A 15,702-nucleotide genomic window follows, 5' to 3' on the forward strand; every position below is an offset into this window, starting at 1 on the left:
TCTTGTAATAGCCTATAATGGAATAGAATTTGAAAAAGAAAATACATACATACATACACACATATATATATATATATATACACACACACACACACACACATATATATATATACACACACACATATATATATATAACTGAAATCACTTTGGTGTATGCCTGAAACTAATGCAATATTATAACTCAATTATAGTTCAATTAAAAAAAAAACAAAGGTGGCCTATCCACAAGCCAAGAAGAGGGCCCTCACCAAGAACGACATCTGTCGGCACCTTGATCTTGGGCTTCCCAGCCTCTAGAAGTGTGAGATATAAATGTTTGTTGTTTACGCCACCCAGTGTATGGTATTTTGTTAAAGCAGCCTGAGCTAGCAAAGACAGAGGAAGAGTAGGAGAAAGAAGCTAAAGAGAAACAGACAGAACCCATTCCTATTAACTCACTGGTAATTATTTCTAACCTTTCAAGAGACTTCTCACCAACCTTGACTCTTTGATAGTATTCATATGTAGGTTTTATATAAACATTACTGCCCTAAGTCCATATTGACTCCTTATGGTTCATCCTTTTACTCGTATCTGTTAAATAAATCCTGAGAACCATCTCATATATTCCTGACAGATGATAAAGAGTTTGACAAAGTATCCTCATCCACAGAGAAAGGAAGAAATAAGTAATTTATTGAGAGCCTGAACTGGGCTTATCTTTTTCATACGTTATCTCTGTAATGTCATTAACAACATTATAAGCTTGGTACCATTATGATTCTCATTTTACACCAAATGGAATTGAGGCGTGAGTACACTAGATAAGTGATGCTCAAGGTCACATAGCTAGTAGGTAGCGGCACTGAACTGGCAGCTCAGCTCCCCCTAAAATGAGAGATGCCACCTTCGAGCAGTCCCTGGGTCCTCAAGAAAATCTTTCTGCTTTAAGTGCCAGGGAAGAGAAGAGACTTCCCTAAAGTATGCAAGTGCATCTGCTGCAAGAAAGACTAAAAAACTTTAGACTGAGGGGCAAGAAATCCCCTACAGAAACAACAACTTTATTTTAGGATCCTAAAAGTCCCTCCTTTGTCTGGAACACTAATGCGTCAGAACAATGGGATGCCTGCAGGGGTCCCTCGAACTGGAGAAAGCACTGAAGGACCAGACTTTCTCCAATGCCTGGACCCCGCTGCTGGTGGGGCACCAACTCTGTATACTTCAGAGTCTGTCGTACAACTGAAAGTCAATGTGAAAGGACCATTTTCTGATCTTTTATTCATCTTCTTTTTTTTTTTTGAATTTTATTTAATTAATTTTTTTATATAGCAGGTTATTCATCTTCTTTAGGGGACATCTTCTTTAAGAAGTGAGTTATTCTCAAAGCTCTGCCACAATTCTTCTTTGTAAGGCATTGGGAAATCTATCTGCAGTTTGTCTCTCTAGAGAGTAAAGTGTTTTAAGTTCTTTTTTTTTTTTAAATATCTTCCCCCTTAACTCCTGACCCTTGTCATATTTTTCAGCTGTTTTTTGTCGAGCACCTATTAAGTACATGGCATTGTACTTTGTGCATCACTAAAAACATGAATGTGAATTAACGAATGGCCACTCCCACCCTCCAACCCCAGTCAGGAGTTGATAATGCAGTGAAATAATCTGACCACAGTATAAGTCTCTTACCAATGTCCTCTCCTCTTCCTTAAACTTATTACCCATCTTGAATCTTAGTCCTAGCTTTCCAAGTTGGGTAAGTTGCTGCATTAATCACTGAGCTTGGAGTTCATCTGTCAAATATAGCAGAGACCTAGAAATTACTTATAGACCTAGTGTCTGCCTGGCTCCAGAGCTGGATGTGGCTTTTCTGTTTCTCTGCATATGGCTTACTTTACCTAGTTATTTACTCTGTAGTGAGGTGGTCCCTTTGACTATATTTTGCTCGGAATGCATTGTATCAGTGATACACTGACCGCATGCATCAGTGTGTCTTGATCAGGAGCTGCAGGTTCTTGTCTAACTTCCGTATCTGATGAAGTGGGGGATGGGCAGGGATTGCTATTTAAAAATGGAAGGATTGTGAATAATCACCTGATTTTGTATGAATGTGTCTTAGGAGACACTTCATGACTGGAGCATCTGAAGAGCAAGGCTACATTCTTTCCCTTAAGAAGTTCACATGCTCTCCTTTTTACAGAGGGAGAGTAGTTTATCAGGGGGATAAGCGTCAGCATTGGAGCAACTCTGACTTGGGTTCAGATGATCCCATGTATTACTGTGTCACTTTGGACAGGGCATTTAAGCTCCATGAGTCTAAAATACCTCTTTTAAAATGAACATGTGGAACCTAACTACTTTACAGAATCGCCATGAGCTGAGATGATGTCTGTGTTTGGTGCTCGGTGAAGAGTAAGTGCTGACTAAGTGTTGTCAGCAATCTCTATCTTTCTAAACTTTTCTTTTTTTTTTTTTAATTTTTATTTTTGGCTGCACTGGGTCTTCGTTGCTGCACACGGGCTTTCTCTAGTTGTGGCGAGCAGGGGCTACTCTTTGTTGTGGTGCGCGGGCTTCTCATTGCGGTGGCTTCTCTTGTTGTGGAGCACGGGCTCTAAGCGCTCGGGCTTCAGTAGTTGTGGCACATGGGCTCAGTAGTTGTGGCTCATGGGCTCTAGAGTGCAGGCTCAGTAGTTGTGGCTCACGGGCTCTAGAGCGCAGGCTCAGTAGTTGTGGCACACGGGTTTAGTTGCTCCGCGGCATGTGGGATCTTCCCGGACCAGGGCTCGAACCCGTGTCCCCTGCATTGGCAGGAGGATTCTTTTTTTTTTTTTTTGAACTTTATTTAATTTATTTTTTTATACAGCAAGCTCTTATTAGTCATCCATTTTATACACATCAGTGTATACATGTCAATCCCAATCTCCCAATTCATGACACCACCACCCACACCCGCCGCGGCAGGCGGATTCTTAACCTCTGCGCCACCAGGGAAGTCCCTATCTTTCTAATCTTGATGTGAGTTAATTAACTCCTCCAACAAAGCATGTGTACTCCTCAGTGAAAGATCCATTTGGTGTTATTTCCCTCTTCTCTTTCCTTTGCGGAAGAATGCCTAATGCTAAACTTGGTGGAATTCTGGCTGGGTTTTGTTTTGTTCCTTAAACTTTCTTACCTTTTCTAAAAACCCAAACTTTTAGAAAAATAACCCATGAATTTGCCTTTCTGACCCTGAATTATATCCTGAATGGTAAGGAAGGAAGAAGGAATCTCCCAAACACCCCACAAATGCCTGACAGTCCACTTACACATATAGTGGACTGATTGATAAGCAAATAAAATGTCTTTTCCAAGCTCAGCTAGTCAGCTGATAAATAAGTTCCTATCTTGGGTTATGAGAACCATCTAGAAAAGAACGGGGAATGAAGGAAAGAGACAAGGAAAGGAAAGTCGTGATTCTGGGCATCCCAAGAACTAGGGTTACCACGGAGGATGCAGAATGCTGGCGAGCATACGTACTATAAATTCAAAGAACTATCCTGACACTCCTGTGATGAGAACCATCCGCTATCATTCTTCCTGGCAAAACAGGAACTAGCCAAAGTCACAATGTACTGGGGCATTTGGGTTATGCTAATGAATTTTATAAATAATGAGCTTTAATCTGTAATGATAACCCCATATCAAGCCCATGATATTTAACAGGTGCCTAGACTATTCACGTTTCTACTCTGGATCCCATATAAATAGAACATAGAAATTGCAAACACTCACTGAGCTCCTTTCATAGGTACAGGGCGTGAACACCAAAAACCTATCCTTCTAGTGTTTCAAATTGTGGGTTTTGTTTTTGTTTTTATTTGTTCATTTTGCAATGCATTCTGCCAAGACATGAGTACTCCATTAGAATTAAATATATATAAGGTAAATCAAGCCGTTATAAAAACAGGCAACATCCTGGTAACTTTCTTATCCTTTCTCTCTCCTGGATGTTTCTGGGGCAGCCCAGTATCTCCTGAGTCTGCTCTGTGTGTTTCTCTCTGCCTCTGGGTCTTATCAAGGGGACAGAACTTCTGGAGGACATTTATCTGGCTGTCTCTACATTCCACGAGCCATCCTCCTCTCTGAGAACCACCTCCTTCCGTACAGGCCTGTGCCCCAGGCAGCCATGATCCTACTATATGCCCCCAGCCTTTTCCTATAATATCCTGGGGGGGTGAGGGGGTGAGGGGGTGGGGAGATCTGACCCCAAGTGAGCCAAAGAGAATCTCCCACCTGGGAAATTGAAACTAAGACCTAGAGACAGGGAATCTGCTGGAACAGTTAACAGGGAAACTCAGATGCTAAGAGGCCACACAGACAAGAAAGCAGAGAAGGCCAATTTGTAATTCGAAAGTAGAATGAAGTTTTTGAGAGGAAAAAAAGACAGAAATGAGAAACTTTCTGGATTTTTGCAGCGTTCCCTCTCTTAATTTCAGTTCCGTCTTAAAACTTAGCTGTAGTTTGACTTTGGGGTTCTGTGAAGTACCCCTGCATATTTTTGAGAGGTAATCCTACCCTTCTTCCATTTTTTTTTTTTTTTTTTTAAATAAAGGGAGTTTAAATTAACTCCAGTTATTTGGCAGCCAGGAGGCTTAACTAATATAAACTTTTACCAAAGACATTTTATTCATCTTATCTCCTTTAGGCCGCCCTGACAAACCTGCCCTCCTTTGGGGCTGCTTCCTTGATTAACTTAAACTTGCACTGTATTGACATCATTTATAACATGCTCTTGTATCAGGTTGTTTGAGCTCTTCTGGAGTCGTAACGGTCTATCGTGTAAACACAACGTCGATGTGATTTATACAACTTGCATTATTTACCCAGCAGACTGTGTAACTGCTCTGAATGAACCATTATGACTGTCATGGGGCGTAAATCCATCTTCAGGCACTTTTGAAAGCATGACTCACTGTGGTCTTTTGTGTAAGAGAATTTATGAAATGTGCATTATCCATTCGGTAGGCTCTAATGTCTGCTTGGTGAGGTGTAAAGCTAAATTAATCTACTGGAAAAAAAAATGAAACCTGTGAATAAAGAAGAAATAGTCCCTTATATGAACTGATTCTAGCACCCCTACACTAAGAAAGAGGGAACCTCGAATATTAGCATCTACTTCATCTCTTGACAAACAATTCTTGAGCAGGTGTTCATTAATGTCTCATATATTCAAAAGATCATGTTTATTTATCTGTTTCCTTCACTAGGTTAAAACCTAGGGCCATCTTGGTTTCCTCTGCAGCCCTGGCAATAGATAGGCACTCAATACACTTCGCTGAATGAATGCCCACGTAAACTCGTATAAATTATCTCATTTAATTCCAGAAACAACCCGATTTTACAGAGGAGGATCTATGACTCAGGGGTGGTAAATAATTTCTTCAAAGTTGCATACATTTGTACGTGGTAAAACTGGAATCCAGTCTGTCCAACCCCAAAGCCATAGTTATTTCAACTAAGTCAGAAAGCAGAAAAATATGCAGAGATAATAACACACTGCTGCAGTAACCCACATAAAATAATATTGTGGATTCCAAATAAGTCAAAAACAAGCAGGTAAAGCCCTCCAGCCTGGAAGTCAGGAGATCTGTGTTTTATACCATCTCTCCTTTAAGTCTGCTGCATGCATCACATAAATCCCTTTATTTTTCTCATGGTTCCTTTCCTACCTGGTATCCCAATTCATTTTCTAAAAAGTGCTGTTTTGGATGTTTATTCTCTCTTCCTCAGTCAGCCTCCTTAAATTTTACCCCGTGGGCCCCTGGCTTGCCTCATGCCGTCCCTGGCTCTGCTCCCTCTGGAAGACCAGGAATCTCCTATCCCTGATTCTAACTGAGTAAATCAGTCATTAACCAAATCTACCAGAGGACATAGCCTACCTCTCCAAGGAGGCTGAGAACTGGAAGGAATACATTTTATTAGTGAAATTTCAGAGGTCTTTACTTAATACTCTTTCATTAGTGAAATTTTAGAGGTCTTTAATTAATGCTCTTTTCCTCTGTTTTTCCTTTCTTTTTCAGTTTTGCTGCGTGTGGGAATCTTCCCAGGCCTTTGACATCATATCAGGTTGATATCCATTAGGATGCCCTTGCATGGCCCATGGTAAGAACAAGAATACCATCTCTCCTCTCACATGACATTCTCAGATGTGACCACTTTACCCTCCATGAACACTGCTCTGATGAGCATTCCCACCCTTGATCTGACCTTTGTATCCTCTCCAGTGATTTTCGTGTGATCTTCCATTCATATCACCTTCTCCTGAGAACAAAAATGTGTAATGGCCACAGTTTGGGGAAATTTGGGCCTGTGGCATGCAGAGGGTATGGCCATGTGACACACATCTTTTGTTCTTGAATCCACCTGGGTCTGGGACCAGCATAGCTGACTGATTGCTCACAGCTTTTGGTTACAAGAGCAGGGGAAACCCACAGCTGCTGGAGATGGAGGCTCTTTGTGGCTAAGCTGGGATGGGTTGAACTCAAAGCCCCATTTGGGGTCACAAGAAATGTCTCCCAAGCATTTGAATTGCCCTCCAGAGAGTTTTAAGGTAGTCAAGTGGGACAACTCTGGGGAAGAAAACCTGGGGACAAACCCAATAGCTTTCCTCTCCCTGAAGAGCTGGTGGGTTCCATTATTAGCTATCAAGCAGTGTTCTGAATTTCAAGACTAAAAGTTGAGTATATGTGCTGTGTCTTAAAGTCAACTCTGAGTAGACTAATCAGCTATTGAGAGGTGTGAGTTATTTTTAGATGAATACAAACCCTGGGTATTATTCAGGGAAAAAAAACACCTTGAAGATTAAATTGGAAAAAAAAAAAAGAAAGAAACAACCAAACAAATGAAACATAACAGCAGCAAAAACAAATTCTACACAAAGGAACTCAGAAAAGAAACAAAATGAAAGCCCCTGAATGGCATTTGAGTAATGGTGAAAGACAGACTCAACACATTGCCTTGTCCTTATAATTCATTGAAATAGCAGAGAATGATGAATAATACACACGCAGGGAGGAAAACAAAAATCACTTGCATTGCCGTGCTCTCTGGAGTTTAACTGAAATAAGTCCCCGTTCCTATTTGAATGTGGCCCTGCAGGACTTTGAAATCGGCAAAACAATCCCTGCACGTGGAATTGGATGCTCCCTAGCTAGAATTTAAAAATAGGAAATGAAATGAGTGACAAACTAGGCCACTGCAGAAGATAGGGGGAAAAAATATCACTTTCCTATCCTGCTCCTTCACGATTCGTTCCATCTCACAGGCATGGGGGAAATGGCTTTGCTTATGGGTTTCCACTACCAGTTACTGAAAAGTCAAATCAAGGTTTTTAGATCCTTGTAATTACAGAGCTAAAACGCAATTGGAAAAATATATTCTGCACCTTCAGAGGTTTGACATGACTTTCTGGTGACAGAGAGCAGGGCCGCTCTGCTGAGGGATGATTTTCCTACTCAGTTCCTCAACCCTTTCTGAAAGCAAAAGAAGTCCTAGCACCATCTTTCGATTAAGTGAATTCAGTTAATTAGCTTCACAAACAGAGCCCATGCATTATTTAGCAGCAGCCAATTCCTCAAAATTGTCTCTCTGTGGATCTCAGCCAGCCCTTCCCATCACCTCCCCAGGGAAGAAGGACTGGTGCCTTCCTGTAGGATCAGCATTTGAGTCAAAGCTTGTCCTGGGGTAGGGGTTTGGGTGGGAAGACAAAGGACATCCTGACCTGTATTGGGGGAGGGGGATGAGTTGGAGGGTGGATGAGTGCATCAGTTATGAAAAAGGGTAAAAGAATCTGCCCTTATAATGATCTCATTATTTGGAAAAAAGAAAATAAAAATGAAGTGGTTCATTTGTGGCCTCTCTGAAGTATGTGCCTGGAGAGACGTTCCTGCCTCATCACATTCACTTCCTTGCGACCCAGTCACCCTGATTCATAGTTTTATCACAGCGGGGCTGCATTACTGGCCCCACACACGCAAACGAAGTAAGTCAGAAAGAGAAAGACAAATACTATATGATATCACTTATATGTGGAATCTAAAATACGACACAAATGAACCTATCTAGGAAACAGAAAGAGACTCACAGACTTAGAAAACAATCTTATATTTACCAAAGCGGAAAGGGCATGGGGGAGGGATAAATTAGGAGTTTGGGATTAGCAGACACAAACTAGTATATATAAAAGAGATAAACAACAAGGTCCTACTGAATAGCACAGGGAACTGTATTCAATATCCTGTAATAAACCATACCAGAAAAGAATATGAAAAAGAATATATATATATATATATGTGTGTAACTGAATCACTTTGCTGTACAGCAGAAATTAAACACAACATTTTAAATCAACTATACCCAATAAAAAATACCCCCAAATTGAATACCCTTTACTACCTCCCTTTGGGTGACCTTGGTCCAAATTACCATCATTTCTCATCTGTGCCCCTACTTCTAACTGGCCCCCCTACTTCCTCCCTTGCCCTATATTCTCTTCTTACACAGCAGACACAAAGATTTCTACAAACGTAATTCAGATTATGAAGCCCTTGGATGATCTCCCTCTCACTCAGGCAAATCTGCACAATTTTAACAGGTCTCTATATTATTTTTTCTCCCTCACACCTCCCCTACCTCTCCAACACTCTCTCCTCTTTGCTCACTCTGTCCTGGCGTCACTGGCCTCCTTGCAATACATTATTTTTTTTTTAAGCCATTTCCTATGTCTGAAATGCTCTTCTATTCCCCTTCCCTCATAGCTACCTGGCTCAAGTCTCTAATATAATCTTTTAATGTCGCCTAGCCTGACCAAGTCATTTTACATTGGAAACCCTCCTCCAACCCTTGGAATTCCTAATCCCCCCTATCTTCCTTTATTCTTTGTTCTGTGGTGGATTCCAACAATTTAGTGTTTGGTTTTTTTTTTTTTATTTTTTCCTTTTTAAACATAGAATGGCTTTTGGGCAGGTCACTACCATTTCTTTTCTTTTTTTCTTTTTAATTAATTAATTTATTTTATTTTTGTTTGCATTGGGTCTTCATTGCTGCATGTGGGCTTTCTCTAGTCGCAGCGAGCAGGGGCTACTTTTCATTGTGGTGCGCACGCTTCTCGTTGCGGTGGCTTCTCTTGTTGCGGAGCACAGGCTCTAGGCGCACGGGCTTCAGTAGTTGTGGCTCACGGGCTCTAGAGCGCAGGCTCAGTAGTTGTGGCTCACGGGATTAGTTGCTCTGTGACATGTGGGATCTTCCTGGACCAGGGCTCAAACCCATGTCCCCTGCATTGGCAGGCGGATAGTTAACCACTGCGCCACCAGGGAAGTCCCGAATGAACAAATGTTATAATCCCTGCTAAAGACAATCTGTGCCCATGAGAACAATTCAAGGTAATTTGCAGAGGCCCCCACAGCCCATGCCTGTTAAAAGTAGCTGTATAATTACCGTAAAAACTGCCACAAATTACCACCATCAAAAACCAGAAAGGCTTCCGTTTATGAAACACTGAAGCTTGAAGCCTCACCTTCCTGCCCTGATTGAGCCAGTAACCTTTGTGTCTCCATGGATTTCATGGATTATTTCAGCCTCCAAATATCAGTGCTTAAAACTATCTATCAAAGTTCCCAGTTGATTCACTAATTGGGAGTTTTATAAAATAATAAATGGCATTTCTCTCTTGCCTTTCTGAGTTCAGGAATAAGGAATAGAGAAATGAATTAATTAGATGAACATCAAAATATCAACTTTATTTATGGTGGAGGAGAAAGCGGCTTAGATCTATGGCCACAATCACATTCCCTGAGATAGATATATATGTATATATATGTGTGTGTGTGTGTGTGTGTGTGTGTGTGTATATATATATATATATATATATATATATATACGTCCTTCTTTCCTTTCTGTTTGTTCATGAATACACCCACCACATCTCTGTGTGGCAGTTTAAGACTCTAAAGGACTGAATCCTGGGAAAACAGGTTTTATGTCCGGGTGTGTGGTGAGGGAGAGTGGTTGAAAATAAAGATACATTTTATCTATTACCAGCTTTCACTATGGGGGCCATTGTAGGTAAAGAATGAGTCCTTCAGAATTCAAGTTGCCATCATTTCCTCGGATGGCATGAGCCAGCATATTCCATCCAATAAGGGAAGCTTGTAAAAACTCTCTGTGGTCTTGATTTCTTTATTTTTCTACTTTTATTTAGCCTCCAAAAGGGAGAGGAGGAAAGAAAAGATAGAAATCCTGGCAGTTCCACTAGTTAATTACTCTCTCCTTCTCCTCCATCTTTCTCTCCTTCTCCTCCTCCAGCTTTTCATTCCCTTTTCTGATTGCAGTCGTCTTCTTTCATGACTAGCAGAGAAGAAAAGGGAGGCTGAAACTTCTTGAGTTTCTCTTCCTCTCCCTCCTCTTCCCTCCCCTCCCCTCTTCTCTCCTCTTCCCTTTCTTTCTTTTTTTTGGGGGAGGGATTCTTTTTTTTATTTTGAATTTTTGAATTTTATTCCCTTTCTTTCCATTCCTTTCCCCTCCCTCTCTTTCCCTCTCCTCTTATCCTCCCCCCCCACCTCTTTCTCTCTTTGAATTTTGGGTAGCTTTCATTTATTCCACACCCCATGAGCCAGATGTTTTAAAGTTAGTTGCAAAAGATTATGTTTTCTTGTTTCCCATCATCCTTTCCTAGGACGATAAATCCTGAAATTCTCAAGCCCACAGACCACTAACTTACGTAAACAAAGACTAGGGAAAGCACACCATGATGGAGGAGTTTTAATGGCCGTGGTTATCCCAGCAGCAAATGTTTTCTGTCATCTTCTTGGTAGCTGACTGTTGCTTCAGATGCCATTGGTCCATGAAATCATTTAAGATTCAGTTCCAAAGCACAAGCCCAGCAGATGTTTCCAGACATGTTCCTAATATAAAACATTCAAGGTTATTCATTTAAATGTTCATGAAATTTCCAAACGTGTTGGCATTTTTATGGTATCAGTGGTGATAGCTATAATGTTACCAATATTCACAGATTGAGGAAATGTATATCATAAAATATAAAGCACTCTATTGAATATCTATATGACTTAGCAAGAGAAATGATTCTTACCCCTTCTTCCACCTTATCCTCAGCCTGAGTTTACATCCCCATTCCCACCACAGGCTTAAAAGTATGCATTAAACCACCCCTTTCTCAATAACCTTTTAAAACTATGGGGCAGGACTGATAAACTCAACTACCTACAGAAGTCAGGGAGGTAAATGAGAGAGGTGTTTGGAGATAAGAAAACCAGTAGAGCAAAGTTGATGGTACATAGTAAGTCAGCTGCAGTGTCAGAGATACAATAGGGAGATGTAGAGATTGCGGCCCATTGGAATGCATGCCCTGTCTAAGGGAACAGATGCTCTGTTCATTGTTGCCCAGTGAGAATATAGCCATGCATTGCCAAATCTTCCAAATTTCTGGAGAAGCTGGAATTTGGATATTGATACGGCATCTTCAGTTACCCCAAATGCTAGCAACTTATTCAGATCTCTTTAGCACAAATTCAAATAGCACTATGTGGAACAAAGATCATCTGGAAAGTAGAATTGGCTCAAAACAGCTACAGTTTTCTTATGGAACTATTGAAGCCCAGCATCTCTGACAATTCTGATACTTTGCCATGGATTCCAAGTCATCAGTTAGCTAATGAAGGAGGAACACAAAATGAAGGAAATAAGATTAAATGGTTCAGACAGAGTGCAAATAACTTCAATACATTTAACAAATATTGGTTGACTACCTGCTTCATGCCAGACACTGGGTGAAGTGCTTGGGTCATACCAGTGAACAGCACAGACAAAATCTCTAATCTCATTGAACTCATTAACCCTGGAGGGAAGATGTATCATTAACATTAATTTTAGATGAGCCCCAAAATTATGGAAAACATGTTTGAACCCAAGTCTGTGGGATTCCAAATCCTCATCTATTTCCACTGTGCCATATTCCATGCTAGTTCCCAGGAGAAATGGAATGAGGAGATGGAGAGATGGCCTTCACGGTAAGGTCATTGTGTGTGTATTAAGGGAATGCGGTCTGACTGAGTGACAGATCACATCTCACAGGTGTAATATTCATAGCAATATCATCGCAAAGCCATTAGGTTTATTCTTTTCTGTTTGTTTTGGCCATGTAGCATGCGGGATCTTAGTTCCCTGACCAGGAATCGAACCCGTGCTCCCTGCAGTAGAAGCGCAGAGTCCTAACCACTGGACCACCAGGGAATTCCCTAGGTTTATTCTTGACTAGGCACTGTGCTAAGTTCTTTTCATATATTGAGTCTAACTATAGTGGTATTGTTAGGTAACAGCTAGTATTCTCATTTTAGAGGTAAGGTGACTGAGGTTTAAAAAGGAGTAAAATACATACGCTGCCAAATGTAAAATAGATAGCTAGTGGGAAGCAGCCGCATAGCACAGGGAGATCAGCTCAGTGCTTTGTGTCCACCTAGAGGGGTGGGATAGGGAGGGTGCGAGGGAAATGCAAGAGGGAGGAGATGTGGGGATATATGTATATGTATAGCTGATTCACTTTGTTATAAAGCAGAAACTAACACACCATTGTAAAATAATTATACTCCAATAAAGATGTTAAAAAATATTTTAAAAATTTAAAAAAATAAAAAGGAGTTAAAAAGTAACTCAAGATCACACAGATAATCAGTGGTAGATACACAATTCAAGGTCAGTCTGTCCTAATTTAAAGCTTGTGCTCTAAAGCCCAGCCCTGCTCCGAGTCCCACACTTCAGTTCTTTCGAGATCAGCAGAGACAAGGGAGTGAAAAGCTAGACACCAGGCAGCATGTTTGATACCCTGGTTCCATCATTGCCCGTTGGCAAGAAACCCATGGCAAAGGTCCTTTCTGCAGGAGTGTGGTCAGGGGTTTGAACTCAACCCTGCTCAGATATGAAAAGCATAACAGAAGGAAAACAAAACCCTTCATACCCCTACTCCCAGTCCTTAGCTGACAGGCAGCTGCAGGGGATTTGGCTGTTGTCCACCACTGCATTCTCTTACTGATGGAGCCAGCTGTCTAAGGAAATTCAGTAGCCCACGTAGATATCAAAATAAAAAACCCACTAAACCATTGTACGTGGAAGAAGTCATGTTGTAGGCTAGTCACATTAGAGCCATCTGTTCTTAGTATAATATACACTGCGGTAATAATTATTAACAAATACTTTATCTCTCTAATTTGAGGTAAACTGAAAAAATCTTAGGGCTATTTATAAATAAATGTCTTCTCCTATTCAAGTATTTATGCACAAGTATTGAGTTCTATAGTTTATATAATAAACTATCTTCTCCCACAAATCTGTTCCTTGTTTTCTGTTTTTTCCTTGGTATATTCATCTAGTGACACAAGTTAGAAATTTGAATTGTTTTAACTTTTCCCTCTATTTTAGTCTTTATATTAATCATCAAGGCCTATCTATTTGCACCTCTGAAATTTCTCAGAATCTCTTGTTCTTCATTTCTGCTGCCTTTGCTAAGATTATTCTTGTAATCAACTGCTTGGTCAGTTATGATTGCCTCCATACTTGTTTTCCGGCTTTCTTTTTTTTTTTTTTTAACATTGTTGGTTTTAAAACATCTTAGAATATGATTCTGTTCTATCAACATCCTTCATGAGTGCTTTATTATGGTCTACAGAGTAAAGTTTGAACTCTTTTGTCATGCATAATGTTTAAGGCCTTTATTCATTCAAAGTTTTCATTAAGCTTCTACTGTTTATTCCCTGGTAGTAAAATAATAAACAAGGACCATTTCCTATCGTTGAAGGAAACTACCTAGAATCTAGTGGAGGAGTTGTAGGTGTGAAGACAAATACAATAAGTATAATAGGTGTTAGTTAGAAGTTCATTTGAGATGGTATGTGTTCAGTGAAGGAGTGGTTAATTAATTCCTGTGGGTATATCTGTTGGTTGACTTCTTAGCATGTGTGCTGTACTTTCCCATAATCCCAGATTGTGCCATTCTTGGTTTTGGGCACAAAAGGCATGACATAGGCTAAGCTAATTAATGTTTTCCTCGCCCCTGGTCTCAATCAGTGGTTGAGGGATGGATTTGTGAATGAGGCAGGTCAATCAAAAAGAAGTCTCAGGACTTCTGCAGGGACATCTGGGTCAGGGATGCTCCCAATTTCTTTCTGGACAAGGAAACCCAGGAGCTGGTGGCAGCCCTTTGAAAAATAAGAGGAAAGGCAAGGTCAGGATGAAGCGAGCACTATGAAAAACAAGGCAAAAAGATGACAGGAAATGCATCTTTGCTGTATTGAGCTGAGGGATCAAGCCTTGCTTAAATTTTGCCCTAATTCTGACCTTTTTATTTAGGTGAGCCAAAGTATCCTCTATTGTTTCAGCAAGATTGTATGTGGTTTTGGTCCCAATCTTCATTCCTCTTCTCTTAGAAGCTGCTGGGAACCTTACTTCTGGGGGCTAAAGAAAGGCCTCTTCTTTGGTCTAGAGTCGTCCTTGTGGGACCTACATTACTTTTGTCAACTGTGTTCTTCTGAGTTGAAATGTCTGCTTTTTGCTTCAGGACTCTCATTATTAAGTCTTGCTCTCTCTCTCTCTCCTTTTTTTTTTTTTTTTGCTTAAGCACATACTCTTTCAGATGGACTGTGCCGTTGGTGCCTCCCCCAAATCCATTCCTCACAATTTATCTTAAGGAAACCATCCTGCTCCTACTCCCAGCCCCTGTGGTGTAGGAGTCTCTGACTGTGGCCCATGGCTCTAGGAGAGGATGCAGACCCATGCTTGGCTAATGAGCTCCCTGGATTTCTCTGGTAATAAGTATGAGGTTAGCCGTTGATCTGTGGCCAAGCCTGGTCAAGGTCAGTGCCTAAGCACCATCTCTGGGATATTGATCAGGGTCCAATCAGGAAACAGATCTACATGGTAATTTGAACAGGAAGATTTACTATAAAAGATTATTGATGATTTACAGGGAATTAACTAAAAATGGATAAAAGAGAAATCTAAAGAATATTCTAGGGCTAAGGGAGAATACCCAGGGAAGGACCAAACTTAGGTGGGACATTCTCCCTCAGGCCATGATTCAGACCCCATGGGAGAGGGTATGATTGTAGCCCATAGATGGTGGGGAGGTTTCTGGGGATGCTCAGACCAGAGCTGGTCCAACGTCAGTGGGACATGGCCAGTAAGCAGAGAACCACCTGCTGGGGTGCTTATCAGATTCCCCAGAAAGCTGCCTATAGGAGTCGCCATGGAAACTGCTGGGAATCAAGTTGGAGTTGAGTGGGGGTGGGGTTTTGGAGCCTGTGGTGAGGACACTGGGAAGCTATCACCAGGAAGCAGATGGTAAGTGAGCGATGGCCCTTGTGGAACCCACTCCTAGGAAGCCTGCTGTATTACCCCTAGAGCTTGCCAGGAAGCTGACCACAGGGGTTTGTTCTATGGATCTCACTGCTGGGAAGCCATCTGAGGGGGTGATCTCCACTGAGTGTCCTGTGTGTCAGCCCAACACAACAGGAGCCAGGAAAAGCCAAGCATGCTGGAACCAGGAAGAGAAGCCCTTTACCTCTCCGGGGTCCCCCGGCACCTTCTGCTGACAAAGCTTGACATCATTCCAGCTGGCAAGAGGAACGTGTTCCAACATCACAAGAACAGCAGTGGCGGCTGGACTTGTAGCTGAGAGGTAATAAA

The 15,702-nt window shown here is 41.3% G+C and overlaps 1 non-coding gene across 1 annotated transcript; it reads right to left on the reverse strand.

Moving 5' to 3' along the window:
* Positions 1–12,185: 12,185 nt before the first annotated feature.
* TRNAR-UCU (transfer RNA arginine (anticodon UCU)) lies at positions 12,186–12,258 on the reverse strand. The gene has a single exon. It is a non-coding gene; the product is annotated as a tRNA-Arg (tRNA).
* Positions 12,259–15,702: the final 3,444 nt, after the last annotated feature.

The sequence above is a fragment of the Eschrichtius robustus genome, chromosome 12, assembly GCF_028021215.1.
Source record: "Eschrichtius robustus isolate mEscRob2 chromosome 12, mEscRob2.pri, whole genome shotgun sequence".
Taxonomy (NCBI): Eukaryota; Metazoa; Chordata; class Mammalia; order Artiodactyla; family Eschrichtiidae; genus Eschrichtius; species Eschrichtius robustus.